Here is a 14,786-nt window from a genome sequence, read left to right on the forward strand (position 1 = left end):
CTGGGATAGGGTGCCCACCCACAGCAGGTCTTTGTGGGTGTGGTGAGGGATGTGCTCAGCTGCCCTGGAGGCTGGAGGGTTCCAAGCTGTGTGCTCGTGGTTGGTGTTGTGAGCTGGGCTGGTAGGCTTGTCCCTGAGGGACCTGCCTCAGAAGAGGGCAAGGCACAGCCCCTGTGGTAGTGGAAGTCATTGGGAATCTTGCACGAGTTTCAATAGAAATATTGCACCATTTTATCAGCCCTTACTCATCAGTGTTCTACTGGTTCACCCATGCATACCCAGCCATTTTTATCACTGATCGACAGTGCTCATTTTTCTATTGACCTCTTGTCAATGGTTTATGGGCATTTGGCCCAGTTCCATGATGAATGGGATGGGGGACCCACAGACCCACACCCCGGGAAAAGGAAAAAAAGGGTAGGGAAATGGGCCTGAGAGCAAAAACAGCAGCAACAATCTGAGGAGAAACAAACTAATTTACTAAATAAGATATTGGATTGCAAAACAACACACTATAATGCAATATAATTACAATTTAAGCTGATAAATCCAATACAGAGAGAGAGAATGTCCAAAAAAATCAAGGTAGGCCTTACTCTACTACCGACAATAAGACGGCTGGGGAGCGAGGTGCTACCAGGACGAGATACGGGCGGAAAGAGAAGGGACGAGGTCTCGTGATCTGCAAGTTTTTATCTTTTCCCTCTGGCCGGAAATGGTAACAGAGGAGCAAAGTACCCTGGGGAATGTAGTAGTCCTTCTCTTCTGAGAACCAGGTACATACACTACATGATGTTATGATGCGGAATACCAACAACCAAAAATCACAAAACCATGACACCTCTGTTGAGCAAAGCAGAACGGTATCCCAGTGAGGTGTTAAAAGTGTAGTTTTAATTTACCAAAAAAAAGAAATAAGTGATTTGATTCTTAAAATCAGGAGCAGCCAATGAAGACAAAATGGCACTTATCTCTAACCACGTGGAATGGAACAGTGATTGCAGGGTGAAGGGATTGAGAAAGATCTATACAAGTTGTGCCATTCTGCTTTCTGCAGCAGCATGGGCACTTCAGCGTTTGTATGCGTGTGGCTTTTATAGTTTGGAAAGGCAGCGTCCTCGGTACTGAAGGGTATAGCTGGAAAGTCAGCATGAAGGGCAGACACCTGGGCAGTGGCGGAAAGGCCGCAAGGGGCTCTGAACCCAGGCATCGGGGCTCGCAGGCGCTAGGAACCCCAGGGAAGCACGGCCCTGCCCGGAGCCGCATCCAGCACGCCAGAGGATTGTCACGAAGCCGCGCCGCTGGCTCCTCTCCTCAGCCAAAGCTGCGGTGCGGCTGCTGGGGACCCTGGCCTCATCCCGCCCTGCACTGTGGGCACTGATTGGAGCTCCAGGGAAATGCTGTTCATGGCTGCTCCTGGGCACACCAGAGTTGATCGTTACCTCACAATGGTGTTTTTTTTTTTCTTTTTTTCCCTTCTTTTTCTCCTCCTTCTTCTTCTTCTCTCTCTTTTTTTTTTTTTTTAATTCACGTTATTTATTTTTTAATTCACCCTCTGGAGAAATATAAAAAGTGAAGAAGTGTGAATATATGGGGACATGAGGCGGCAGAACAGGAGTTTAAATTGTTCTTGACAGGCTGCCTGGCATGTTGGGGTGGGATGGGTGAGTCCAGTGGCAAGCAAGAAATGAGAAGGGAACACACCTCTGGGAGCGCCAGCTTTGCTGGGTGCAGTGGAATTGCTGGGTCACGGCCCAAACCGATGGGTGGGCACCCGGGTGCCTGGAGCGGGTGGGGGGAAACTCAATCCACCCTTCCTTCCTCCCCTGTCTCAGCGGTGCCCCCCAGCTGTGCTTCCGGCAGCGTGTGTGCACTCAGAGCACGTGCATGGGCTTCCCCGTGCCTTCCATTCCCTGCCTCTCCCACCGCCACAGCGGGATTCAAAGCAGAGAAGGTCCCGTGCCTCAACCCCCCCTTTCCTGAGGGATGAGTTAATTCCTTTCACTTTACTACCTTGTTCTGTGGTGCCTGAATCTTAAATAAAGGCTCAGCCATCGCCTTTGTTTGCTTTACACTTAGAGAGAAGAACAGTAGCGCAAATGTTTTCACAAGTTGGTCCCCAAATTATTTTCCTATGGGAAGAACTCTATCGTCATTTGTCTTCATCTCGCCAAGCCAGACGTGTTGTGAGAAAGTGCTTGTTTTAATTGTTTAGTACAATGGCCTAAAGTTGCCAGCGAAATGTACTATTTACAATTTAGGTACCCTGGTGTGAAACCACCTAGTATTTATTATACCACATTACAGGCTTTTTCATGAAGAAGTTCAGACGTCTAGGTAGTTTAAAAGTAGTTTGGGGTCATAGCTCTTTGGAATGTTTAACGCCCATGTTCCCTCTGAGTACCTTCTCCTTCTGACCCAGGATTCGGAGGGACTCCTTTCGACTCCTCCTTTGCATACGATTCATCGTAACCCACAGTTCGCTTCCTCCTATCTTCTCACCATCCGGTGATCAGACGAGTGACGCGAGGCGTGTTTTCCAAGAGTCCAGCGAAGCGCTCGCTCCAAGAAATATGAAGTCCTCTCCACGCTTCAGCTAGTTCAACAATTAGAAGTTCATTATTGCATTGATTAAAATACGCTACTATTCATAAAGTAGCAACAGCTCATGCTGATAGTTGTAAGCTGTGATGTTATTTGTCTCCCAGAATGATTCCCTTATTGCATTCAAGCAAATGTAAGGACGTTGCTCAGCTGCGAGATGCCCGTCACGGAACCGGCTTCTCCCGGAGAACGCCGCAATACATTGCGTGCCCTCGGCAGGATCTTTCGCCCCACTCTGCATGTCAGGATGTCCCTTCTTTTCCCATCGCGTGCTGCTGATGGCTGTGAAAATACATCCGTGACGATGTACACCACGTTCACAGTTCTACATTTGTAAAAAATAAAAGTGAGTGCAGTCCAACATTCAGGATGTTAAATTAAGAATGAAACTGCTATGTAAAGTAGATTTCATCGCTGAAGTCTTTGCGTAGTACCCATATCCTTAACTAGAGATCACTGAAATCTCACTGAAAGTCTTCCTGCTGATTTATGTGAAACAGGAACATAATCCCAAGCAACACTGCAGAGAACCATTCGTAAAGCTCTGCCTCAAATTTCACCAGCTGGCAATTTTCTCATGCGTGTCATTAACCCATTCGGCCATTCGTGACATCACCGCTCCCGTATTCCCACTGCTGCCTTTAGTCACATTTCCTCTGAGGTAAAAAGTTTTTACAGGTTTAGCAAACTTTTTTTCCTTTTCTTTCTCTTTTGGATGAGGGGCAAGAGACAGCAGACTGGAGACAGAAAGCACACGGCAGGGGCCTCTTGAAACCGTTCAGGCTGGGGACGTTCTTTGGAAGCGCGATTCTCTATCATTCCATTCACGTCAAATGCAAAGCGATCAGTTCAAATTCGGTACAATTATTTAAATTCTTAATGAACCCTGCAATGTAGTGAGAAGGAGAAGTGCATAACAAGCATTAATTTAAAGCATAATTTGAGTCCACAATTCACATCTAGAGTCCACACATCTAACTGTCAGGGCTCTGGGCTGGCCCTAACGAGGCCTGCCTGTGCAAACGAAGCAACGACTCCCAGGTGCTGTGGGGCTGCGGCTGCCCAGGCACAGCTGCGCCTCGCTGGGAGCCCAGGGCAGGGCCTGCCCTCAAAGCCTCTTAAGCTCCACCGGAGGCTGCTGGGAGCCAAGAGGGAGTGCCTAGAGGGTTCTTTGCCTGCTTGCTGGTGAGCTGGCTTTGTTCCTTTATTGGGTCCTGGTGCTGCTGGGGCTGAAAGATGATATGTGGGGCTGCTTTTAAAAGGAAACCTGGGGATTCTGTTTAATATTCTCTGTTTGTTGTGTCGTTTCAGGTGTGGTGAGACCCTTTGCGGTAAGGATCAGCCCCAACTGGTGTGCAGTTCTGGTAGTAAAGGCACCGTAGATGCAGTGAGTGCCTGGGAGTTGTTAGGGGCTCTCTGCTTGTGGCAGGAGCCTGCTGGGCTCTCAGCCTGCTCTTTTTGGGGCTGGCACAGGGCTACTGCTGGGCTCCCTGGCTTAGTGGAGCTGGTACAGCGTTGCTTCTTGGCTTCCACTGTGTTCAGCAGGTGCTTCAGTTCCTCCTGTGCTCCTCAGGGGGAGTGAGTGGAATGGGGCCGTGTTCCTCCTGCCTTGATCTTGCTGAGAGTAAGAAGTAACACCAAGGGCTGCTGAAATAGGAGAAAGCTACGATTACAGGCTGAGTGTGGGCTACAGCAGAGCCTCTTCTCAGCCCAAGCCAGGGAAATCATGCAAGCGGTGAGTGTTTGGGAGTCACAAGGTAAGCTCTCTCTTCCTGGGACTTGTGTAGGGCTGCTGCTTGGCTGCCTCTGTTTCTTCTGGATCAGTGTGGTGCTGCTGCTGAACCACCTGAGACCAAGGATGACCCTGGGGTGGCCTCTTCCCTTGAGAAGGATTTGGTGGGTGCTTCAGCCCCTCCCACTTCCAGCAATGGGAGTGAGCAGGGTGGGACTATGTATTCCTCCCCCTCCTCCCAGCCTCTTTTCCTTAAGTGTAACTTCAGGAGTGTGATCTTATTCCCATCATGGAGACATGGTGGGACAGCTTGCACTACTGGAATGCTGTTGTGGATGGCTGTGTTCTTTTTAGGAAAGACAGACTGGCAAGGCGGGGGAGTTTCTCTTCCAGTGAGAGAACTGGAATATATTGAGCTCTGCCTAGGGATGGATGAAGAATTAGCGGAGTGCTTGCGTGTGAGGCTCAAGCAGCAGGTAAATGTGGGTAACTTTATTGGGGGTGCTTGTTACAGACCAGGATGAGGCAGTTGATAAGACCTTCTGCACCCAGCTGAAAGTAGCCTCACAGCTGTGGGTGTGAGTTCTCAGGGTGGACTGGAACCAGCCTGCCAGCTGTGAGGAAAGCGACACTGCTGGGCAAGCTCACTCCAGGAGATTCCAGCAATGTACTGAAGATAAAATTTCTCATGAAAGTGATGGAGGAGCCAATGGGGAGAGGGGTGCTGCTGGAGGTTATTCTCCCTGTTGAGGAAGGTCCAGTTAGGGATGTGAAGACCAGGGGCGGTCTTGAGTGTGGCAGCCATGAGACAGTGGAGTTGGAGATCCTGTGTGGAAGATGTGTAGCAATAAGTGGGATTGAAACACTGGACTGTAGGGGAGAGAGAACTTTGTCTTTGTAAAAGGACCTACCTGGAGGTATCCCTGGGGTTAGAGCACTGGAAGGGGTCCTGTGAGCTGTTGTCAATGCTTGAGTGTTATTTACTCTGCATTGAGGAGTGGTGGATCCCTAAGAGTAAGAAATATGAGCAAAAATGGCAGGAGATCTGCATGGGCAAATGAGGAGTTTGTGGATAAACTTGAAGGGAAGAAGGAAGAGAGGGGGTGAGGAAGGCTAAGGCTGACTTAGTATCACCTTTGGTAGGGGAGGTCAAGGATGACAGAAGCTTCCAAGTTTGTGAACAGCAAAAAGAAGACTTGGGACTGTGTGGGCCTGCTGCTTTAGTAGGTGGGGGCCTCTGCTCTTTATTGTTCTGTTTTTTTCCTATAGGGAAGGTGCCTGAGGACTGGAGGATAGCCTGCGTTGCTGTGGCCTTCAAAAAGGGGCAAGAAGTGTGCCCTGCACAACTAGGTGCCAGTCAGCCTCACCTCTGTGGAGCCATTTCATCTGGAGAAGGTAAGATGGAGGGGGAAATCTGACTACTGTTAGTAAGTATCTAAGGTGTAGGAGTCTAGCTGGTGGGAATGGGGTCTTTTGAACACAGGTGGGAGGTGTGCAGCAGTAGAGTGGGGGGGGCAGTGTTCATGGACTTGAACATGAGACAGAATATTTTCCTAGTGAGAGGGGTGGAATAGGCTGCCTGGAGAGGTGGTGGAGTGTCTTTCACTGGAGCTATTCAAGTTGCAGTGGAATGTTTTTCTGCTTCCCCTGGGATGGGATGAGATGATCTCTAGCAGGGCCTTTCCAATCCCTGCACCTCTGCTCTTTGCTTGTTCCAGGGTGAGGGTTGCAGTGGAGCATGGGCCTGAATATGTGAGTGATTTCATTGGGTGGGATGAAGGAGGGAGGTCAGTGATTGGGGGGGGGCAAGTGTGTGAGCCTTGCAATCCAAGGGCTGCACTCCCTGGCAGCCCCTGTAAGGCAGTTCACAGAGCTTTTCCTGCAGGTTCAGGTCTGGGGTGAGGATTCTGGTGGTGTGACTTTGGTGCCTTGTGAGTTGTGCTCCCCTCAGGTTGGAGTTCATGGCTGGGTGACAGAAGCACCTTCTGTTTTGAAGTGAAGCTCCATGGTGGTTTCCTTTGAGCCCTGAAGGTGTGTAGCAGGTGTGGAATTGGTGGAGTGTGGAGTGCTGCCTGTGGTGCAGCTGCTGTCTGAAGAGGAAGGCCCCTCATCCTTGGCTGGGATCTGTCCTCTCCCTGTTGAGGTCTGAAGAAGTGGAGGTGACCCAAGAGGTAGGCCTTGGGGTGTGTTCAGTGTTCTGTAGGGTGCTGTTGAACTGTGGTGGCTTGTTGGGCTAGGTTGGCTGGTTTGTCTTAGAGGTGTTGGTGCTGAAGGACAGTTTAGTTGCTGTGTTGAGTGAAATGTATTGGGGATGGATCTTGTAGGTGTTTGTGATGTGGGTGCTTGGATGTCAGTTTTGGGGTGGGCTGTTATGTTTGTGCTTGTAGTGTGGGGGAATGTGTGTGCTTTGTTTTTTTATATGGGGCTGTTTTCTGGATTTTGCACTATCTCTAAAGAGATATATTTTTTTTTTATTTTTGGGGGGAGGGTGGGTGTGGCTGTTTTCAGATGTCTGTCTGGGGCTGGGGGTCTGAGGGGCAGGCCCTGGGGGGGGCCCTCCTGGCTGTGAGCCCCCCCTGGCTGTGGGGGGCTCGGGGGCTTTCCCCCCCATTGGGGGTGGGGGGAGCCCCCCTGGCTGTGGGGGGCTCGGGGGCTTCCCCCCCATTGGGGGTGGGGGGAGCCCCCCTGGCTGTGGGGGGCTCGGGGGCTTCCCCCCCATTGGGGGTGGGGGGAGCCCCCCTGGCTGTGGGGGGCTCCCCTGACTGGGGGTGTGAGGGGGGGAGCCCCTCCTTGAAGAGATCTTTCCTGGGTGCTGGAGTGGCTCCTGTGAGGTGGTGGCTGCTTTGTTGTGGTGCTGCTGGTCCTGGGCTGGAAGGGAGGAGATGGGATGGGGAGGAGCTGGACTTTCTCTTCTGTGGGAGAAGAAAGCTGAGTTTAGTTAAAGCCTCAGGTAAAACCTTTTTTGAGAGAACCCTTGGTCCTTGACTTAAAAGGTAGCCATATGTAGTAACTTTGCCCCAGGGTGTGCAGGGGGAGTTTCCCCTCTTAAAAGGGTTTGGGTAAGCAGCCAGAGGGGAAATGCGTCCAAGTATGCATCCTCTGTATGCTATGGATGTTTTACACCAAGATCAGCAACCTAAATGGACTGAGATCATAAGGAAGGAGGAAAGTGGCTGCTCTCTACGACTTTGTTGCCAGCTACTCTTGGGGGGGATGAAAGGTCAGTCTGGGAAAATAAAAAAGGTAAGTACTTAAGAAACCTCCTCTTGTGAGGGGCCTCTAACAAGGCCAAATTGTTGTGGTGTTTTTTTATAGTTAGTTTTCTACATTTATTTATCTTGTAGTGTGGATGAGGTTTAAATTGTGGTATTTAAGATGATGCCTCTCAAAGTGCCCTGAATTGAATCAGTAGGCAGGCAACTTAAAGCATGAAGATTTTAAATTTAAATAGTAAAAAAAACTAGATCTCCCTCTTAAGAGAGATGTCTCTGACTATCTGTATCTTCTTGCTGAAGCAAAACTGTAGAGGAGAACTTCTAGGTGTAACTCTGTTCTTCTCATTTCAACATGCCCCCAAAATACTGGAAACAAAGTTTGCTTACCTGCACTGGGAAGTAGGTGGTGATACAACCGTTTTATTGAAGAACTATCACCTTGTTATGCTTTTTTTGGAAAGACTGTTTCTACCAAAGACAGAAATGCCCTGTGTTACAGGTAGGAACTAGTATGCCTAACAACATCAATACTAAGATGGCATGGCTGGCCTTAGCTAGCTCAAGTTTTTGTGGTGAAGTGGAGACCTGTCTGTTGTCAACTCAAAATGACACAACACTAAATCCTTGCTTACTGCAAAAAAAAAAAGTATGCTCTGGCTATTTCTGTGCTTGGGACTTAGTCCCTTGCTACTGACCCTCACTTATTTATCCCAGAGGATGAGATGAGTGAGAAAAATTACCCCATCAGCAATTTAGCATTACATGTTCTGTTTTAAAAAAAATAAATAAATAAACTGAAAAGCAAGGCTTTACATCCATAACAAATATTTTGACAAAATACCTACTTCAAAACTACAATGTATCAGAATTGCTTGACTTACCAAATGAAATAGCTGAGTATGTTTCTGGTGTTCCTATTGTTGCAGCTGAATTGCTGTACAGTAGTGTTGCTTTGCTTGGTAGAGCTTCCCGAGCTTGAAGGCGGGCGCACTGTCCTGAGAGTGGAGCGGCATTGACTGTCTCTTTAAAAAACTTCTGCTTTCCTTGTTTAAGGTTGGTTCCCTGGGCATTATCTCTGGTTCCCAGCAGGGTAACTTGAACCAGAGCTTCTGGGGAAAACCCTTCGTGTCCAATCTCGGTGAGTTAGTTCCCCCAAACTGAGAGCAAACTCTAATGCGAACAACAATGAGGATAGGTTTATTAAAAAAACAAATACACTAACTCAAGGAAGTGTCCATTTCCGTTTACAGACTCATAAAGCAGCCTGGGTCAGAATGGACCTGCAACTCTGCGCGCAGCCACCCACAATGCAAATGCTCTGTCTGGGAGCATTGCCTGAAGCTTCCTGAACTCTGTCAGCCTGGGACTGCTGCCCTGGGGAGCCTGTTCCGGTGCCTGATCACCCTCTGGTGAAGAACCTTGTCATGCCCTCCAACCTGACCCTCCTCTGACAAGGCTTCACACCATTCCTGCAGGTCCCATTGTTGCTGCCTAAGAGCAGAGCTCAGTGCTGCCCCTCTGCTTCCTTTCTGAGGAGCTGTAGGCTGCTGCAAAGCCTCCCCTTGACCTCTTGTGCTTTGGGCTGAAAAAACTGCAGGACCTCATCAGCTTCCTGAAAATCTCACCCTTTGGCCCCCTCAGTGTCTTGTATCAGAGGATCATTAAGGTTGGACAAGACTGCAAGATTGTTTAGTCTGAGCGCCTGCCCTTTACATGAACATCTCCAGGGATGCTGACCCTGTTCCAATACCTCACTGCTCTTTCTGAGAAGAAACCTGAGCCTCCTCTGACATAACTTAAGCTGTTCCCTCTCATCCTAGCACTGGCTACCTGGGAAAAGAAGCTGACTGCTGCCTCTCTGCAGCCTCCTTTCAGGTGGTGATAGAGAGTGAGTTTTAGCTCATCTTTAGACACTTACTTTAAGAGTTTTATTTCTTTTTTTCATACTGCATTGCCCAAAACTGCACAGTGCTCAAAGCAAGGCTTCAGAGCTGTGGAGCAAGGCACTCCCGAGATCTCCCTGTGAAGATCTCTCTGTGAAGCCTTTCTACTCGGGAGGGGTCAACATCTCCTCCTAATGTAGCGCCATCAGCAAACATACTTAATGCACATTCAAGTCCTGTATCCAGACCATTTATAGAAATACTAAAGAGAACCAGTCCTGAAACAAAGCCCCGGGGAGCCTAAATAGCGCCTGTCTGCCAGCCTCTTGCAATCTCATTTTTTTCCTAACACTTGGAACCTCTTTTGCATGGGGCTAATAATTTAGTGTTTTGTTTGTTTTAAGATGTACAATTAGGAAGGACTGTTTTCTGACACAGTATTTAGTTTTGGGGTCCTCTTGCCTGACTAGGATTATCCTTACCTACTCAAAGGCATAATAATACATGCTTTGAACTAGACCACATGCGAAGGCATCATCTAGTTTTTGTCATCCGGGTGCTACCTTTAGCAGCTGGATGTCGCTTAGCTGTGATAAACTCATAGGAACAGTTTAAAAAAAGTAAAGATAGCAATTCCTGAATCAGAGCACATTAGACAGTTGAAGCTAATGGACACATCTCTCTAAGACAGGAACATAAAAAGATCCATCTTTAATCGGTAATAAATTTATAACTAATGAGTAAAGGCTTTCTCCCACCCCAATGTGGATATTTTTAACCGCTACAGTCCAAGTCATTTTAGTATTCACATTTTCTGGATACAGACATTACTAGGTATTCTACTCCACTGGTGAATAGAAGAAAGGATTTCCTTTCTCATTTTTTAAAAATCCTTATAAATCAGAAATGAAAGCCCTAATCCTTAATTCACGTAGGCTTGGCGACAACGAACAGCATTTGACTGCAAGCAGTTTCAAAAATCTGACCTTTGTTCCTTCTTTGTTTGTACCGAGCACCGATCCCTAATCGCACAGCACACGAGGAAGCTCTAACCTTCTCCACTTTCTATACTCACGTGTGGTAATTATGTACATAGTAATCTCGCTTCTGCATCAGCTTGGGTTACTGAGCTGAGAAAATAAATCCCTCCCCACAAACCTACACAATGAATGTCAAACTATGGGGATTTTTTTTAATTTAAAAAGAAATAAAAGTAAAAATAAAAATAAAGTGTGCTAGGACAACAGTAGGTCTTTTAAACTTCTTTACTGATATAGCGATTCTTAGCGGCTCATAGATTCTTAAGTACTTGACACAACAAGAAACAGTGGTAGAAGCGGAAAAGTAAGGAAAGAGGAAGGTTTCAGATACAGTGTTGCAAATCTTATTGCTTATAGTATAAGATATTTACACTACCTGGACACGCTGGCCTTGAAGAAGTCAGGCAGAACTGTTTCCTGGAGAGAAGTGGAATCTCTCATCCTTCCAAACGCATTTCCCAAGAGACAAGATCACAAACCAAACAAAAGCACGCGAGGACAGGTCAAATGAATTCCAAGGAAGGAAAATAAGCTTGCTAGGTGGTACTGCTGGGGAAGGCAGCTGTGGAGACAGCCAGGCTGGCGGGCTTTTTTACTGTTTTAACCAGCATTTGATAAAATAAGACAATCAAACAGAAAAGCGCGTTCATAAAGCCATCATCTGACTCACAGAACCCTCTTCTCAATCATTTATGGTGAGATAGGAGGTCAAATCTGAGGTTTTACTTAGAAAAGCTGCAGGAAGAATTTGCTCGATTCCGAGATGGGGCAATTATCTACGTCTTATAAGGATATAGCAAATAAATTTCTTAAGAACAAATGGGTTTCCAACAAATCTGATTTCCAGATGTAAGTTTGCAATGTCATTTTTCTACCCTCCAAGTCAGAGTGCTTCGTTTAATTTTCTATAAAAAAAAAGTATCTAGGAAAATTCTTTTTTGTGGCCCAAATCATTAACACCACAATACGTTCTCCGCTTAGAGAATCCTTAATTTTATTTCCCCATAGAAGATTCACACCGTTCAGAAGGCCCACCTGCAGAAGCAGTCAAGAGTATCAGAAGTTTTCAGAAAGGTGAATTCACCTTCCAGATTTTTCAGAGATCGTAAAACTAAGGTTTTTTTTCCCTCTCACGTGGGTTTGCTTAGAGTCGGACTGACTTTCTCTCAAGAAATTGTGAATAACTATGTGCTCAGATAAGTGTGTAAAAACATTGTAGCACTATCATTACCCTGTAAGATTTCCTTACTTTGCGAAGCAATTACCATGTTCCTCAGGCAGCATTTATTGCCTTACAGGAACGAAGTGAAATCTTAACTTTTAAGATGAGAAGAATTTGATTAGAAATATTCATTTGGAAGAAGAAAAATCAAAAGGTAACCAAAAAGAAAATCTAATGCCTAGCAGCCAAGGGATCAGCCACTGCGGAGAAGTTCTGACTCCGTACTCCCCCGAGCACTCCTGTAGGATATTTGAGCTCTTAGGTTTTTGGATTTGGTAATCCTATGTTAAAGTGCTTAGGTTCTCTCTGTGGTGCAAAAAAGCCATCAGATCAACAATACTTTCCTTGTTCCTCAGACCACTGTAATTGCTATTCCACAAGTATATCCTACCTGGTCAGAGCTTATCATTGTATTCCTATCATCCTCTCAACATGCCCCAGATAACTTCATGCAGCCAGACAACTACAGAACAATGGGAGCTAAAAATTAATCTGCTGAGGAAAATAAATAAATAAATAAAGCTGTTTCAGTGGGGAGCTGAAACAAATGTACTCGTGCTCACTTTCTTTGTCTCTGTCTTAGAAGTGAACATCTGCATCTGTCCTCCAGTTTCACAAATGATAGGGAAACAGAAGCAAGCACTTTGAACTCGGCCTTCCAAACACAAAATTACTTTATTAGCCAATTTCTCCCTCAAGTTAAAGAGAGTCAGATCTAAATTTTCCCTGTCTAGAAGAATACCTCATTCACCTTGCTAGCAACCGTGAGGAATTTCAGCAAGTTGTGGAAGTATTCACCCTTGGAGAACAATTCTTACGCTTTGAAGTGCCTTTAATCTTAAAGAGGCGCTACCGTATGCACAGAGTCCCTAGAAAGAATAAAACACGTTGGAAGTGGCTATCTCCACAGAAAGATCAGGTGACACCACAGTTATCTGTGGAGACTCGATGCTGAGTGAAACAGGTTCTCTGCGAGGTGCTGTAAGATGCCCCTCTACTCTAACATCACGAGGCCCCCTCTGGAGTCCTGTGCCCAGGCCTGGGGTTCTCAACACGAGAAACACGTGGAACTGTGCTAAGGTGGGTTTAGAGGAAGGCCACAAAGAAGATCAAAGGGCTGCAGCACCCCTTCTATGAGGAAGAGTTGATGGAATTGGATTTGTTTAAGTGGGAGAAGAAGAGGCCTCCTTGTGGCCTTCTAGTGCTTGAAGGGAGCTTATAAACAGGAAGGGGACTGACTTTTTACATGGTCTGTGTAACACTATAACGTGGTGGAAAGTACAGAGATAAGAGCAGGGTGGCAAAGTCTTTGGCCACAGCAAATGAGAATGAGCCCTAATGCAGCAGCTGCAGATTCAGAAACTAAGGGAAGAAGCTGCTTACCTTCGGAAGGCCTCAGGTAAGCAGGGATCTTCAGCAAGATACTCTCCCCTCCGCTGCCAACCCTTAAATGAGGTCTGGGAAGGGGTGGGTCCTGGCTCCACCCCTTCCTGTCACTCAGGTGCATCACTTGCACCTGAGCTCCCCTGGCTTGGCCCTGCCTTCCCACCAGGTGTTCAATTACTGTTTCAAGCCGTGACTTGGCATTTCCGCTACAGTCTGATAGAGGTAGGACAAAGTGGAATAGCTTTAAACTAAAAGAGGGGAGATCTAGGAGACATATTAGGAGGCAGAAATTTTTTACTTAGGGTGTGAGGCACTGGCATGGGATGCCTGGAGACGTCGCGATTGTCCCATTTTCGGAGGCATTCGAGGCTGGTTTGCATGGGGCCCTGGGCAACCTGATCTAGCAGGTGGCAGCCCTGCCCGTGGCAGAGGTGTTTGAACTGCGTGATCTTTAAGGTCCTTTACAACCCAAGCCATTCTGCGATAGAAACAGATTGACTGAGGCTGAGCCAATTTTTTATTATTATTATTTACGTACACAATATATGATTACATAGAGATACAACATCATAAGCCAAGAGCAGAGAGCCGACGTGGCTTTTGATCCAGTTTGCTTTTGATAAAATTCTACTCGGTTTTGGAAAAGTATTCATTGTACAATTGATGCGCCAGCATCTCCAGCAATTTTCAAGTCCCCAGCAAGGCTAGAACTGTGTTAGTCAATGATCACATCTCTGAACTCACGTACCATTGATTGATTAACTTTTTCTAATTAATGTTCTAACCAGTAATAAAATACAGACTGCAAAGTCACCTTGAAATACAACAACTCAATTGGTAGGACTGTATAAGTACTCAAAAAAAAAAAAATCTGCACAAAAGAAATTTACCAAATAAATCACTTTCTCTATTGTCAAGGTAAGCCTAGATAGGGTACTTACCATCATGTAGGTTGTGTCACCAGTTCACAACAGAAACATATTGGTTATCGTGGAAGTCATATTCTCTGGCTTCATTTTGAAATGATTTCTATGTTAATTGGAAGTGAATAACTACTCACTGCTACTGAAAACTTACTGTCTTCTTGATGTATTCCCTTACGCAAATTGATTCTCTCAGTGATGGGAAACAGTTTCTTATTTCTAAGCTGTATTTTTTGTACGAGTTCAGTCGAACTCAAAATATTATTCTAAACAAAGTTAGAAGAATTAAGAGACTGCTACCTGTTTCTTACTACAGCAGAGATGGATGACGAGGAGCGCAGTTCCATTCTGTCCGGCAGTACCTAAAAGTGAACTGGCTTCCATCACAACTAGAACAAAGCTCAAAGCTACAGTCAATCGCTCTACTTCTTTCTACATTAAAAGTGTCTGAGTGTCTGCAAGTGGTTTCTCACTCTGCGGTGAGCTGGCTGCAGCTAACGGACATGATCCCACCCAGCCATTCCCTCAGTGCCCCTCTTCATTTGAATCCGAAGCTGGCAGTCTCTGGGTCGACAAAAGAACAAGGAGATCACCTACCGGTTCTGTCGAGAGAAAAATAGACTTGGCTTGGGAAAATTAATTGACTGCCAATTAAAAAAAATAATTACTGATTTGAGTGGTATGCTCAAATCTTATATAATAATAGACATATAATAATAATAAAAAATAATATGCTTTGGGAAAACACTTTTCTTCCTCCCCTTTCCCGGGCTTAACTTCT

At 46.3% G+C, this 14,786-nt stretch overlaps 2 long non-coding RNA genes across 20 annotated transcripts; one reads left to right on the plus strand and one right to left on the minus strand.

Moving 5' to 3' along the window:
* Window positions 3,520–11,294, plus strand: LOC110402702. 17 transcript variants are annotated; one of them, XR_002441243.1, is made up of 7 exons: window positions 3,520–3,789; window positions 3,916–3,991; window positions 4,178–4,812; window positions 5,606–5,731; window positions 6,288–6,507; window positions 7,464–8,689; window positions 8,802–11,294. It is a non-coding gene; the product is annotated as an uncharacterized LOC110402702 (long non-coding RNA). The 17 variants fall into 17 exon arrangements; XR_002441239.1 differs by having other exon boundaries at window positions 3,521–3,789; window positions 4,147–4,812; XR_002441233.1 differs by having other exon boundaries at window positions 3,523–3,789; window positions 4,150–4,812.
* Window positions 4,796–10,980, minus strand: LOC110402704. Of its 3 annotated transcripts, XR_002441252.1 has the most exons (5): window positions 10,851–10,980; window positions 8,433–8,721; window positions 7,939–8,019; window positions 5,248–5,344; window positions 4,796–5,162 (listed from the first exon to the last, which is right to left on the minus strand). It is a non-coding gene; the product is annotated as an uncharacterized LOC110402704 (long non-coding RNA). The 3 variants fall into 3 exon arrangements; XR_002441250.1 differs by having other exon boundaries at window positions 4,796–5,344; XR_002441251.1 differs by lacking the exons at window positions 4,796–5,162; window positions 5,248–5,344 and adding an exon at window positions 7,012–7,248.

Source organism: Numida meleagris, chromosome 7 (genome assembly GCF_002078875.1).
Source record: "Numida meleagris isolate 19003 breed g44 Domestic line chromosome 7, NumMel1.0, whole genome shotgun sequence".
NCBI classification, from domain to species: Eukaryota; Metazoa; Chordata; class Aves; order Galliformes; family Numididae; genus Numida; species Numida meleagris.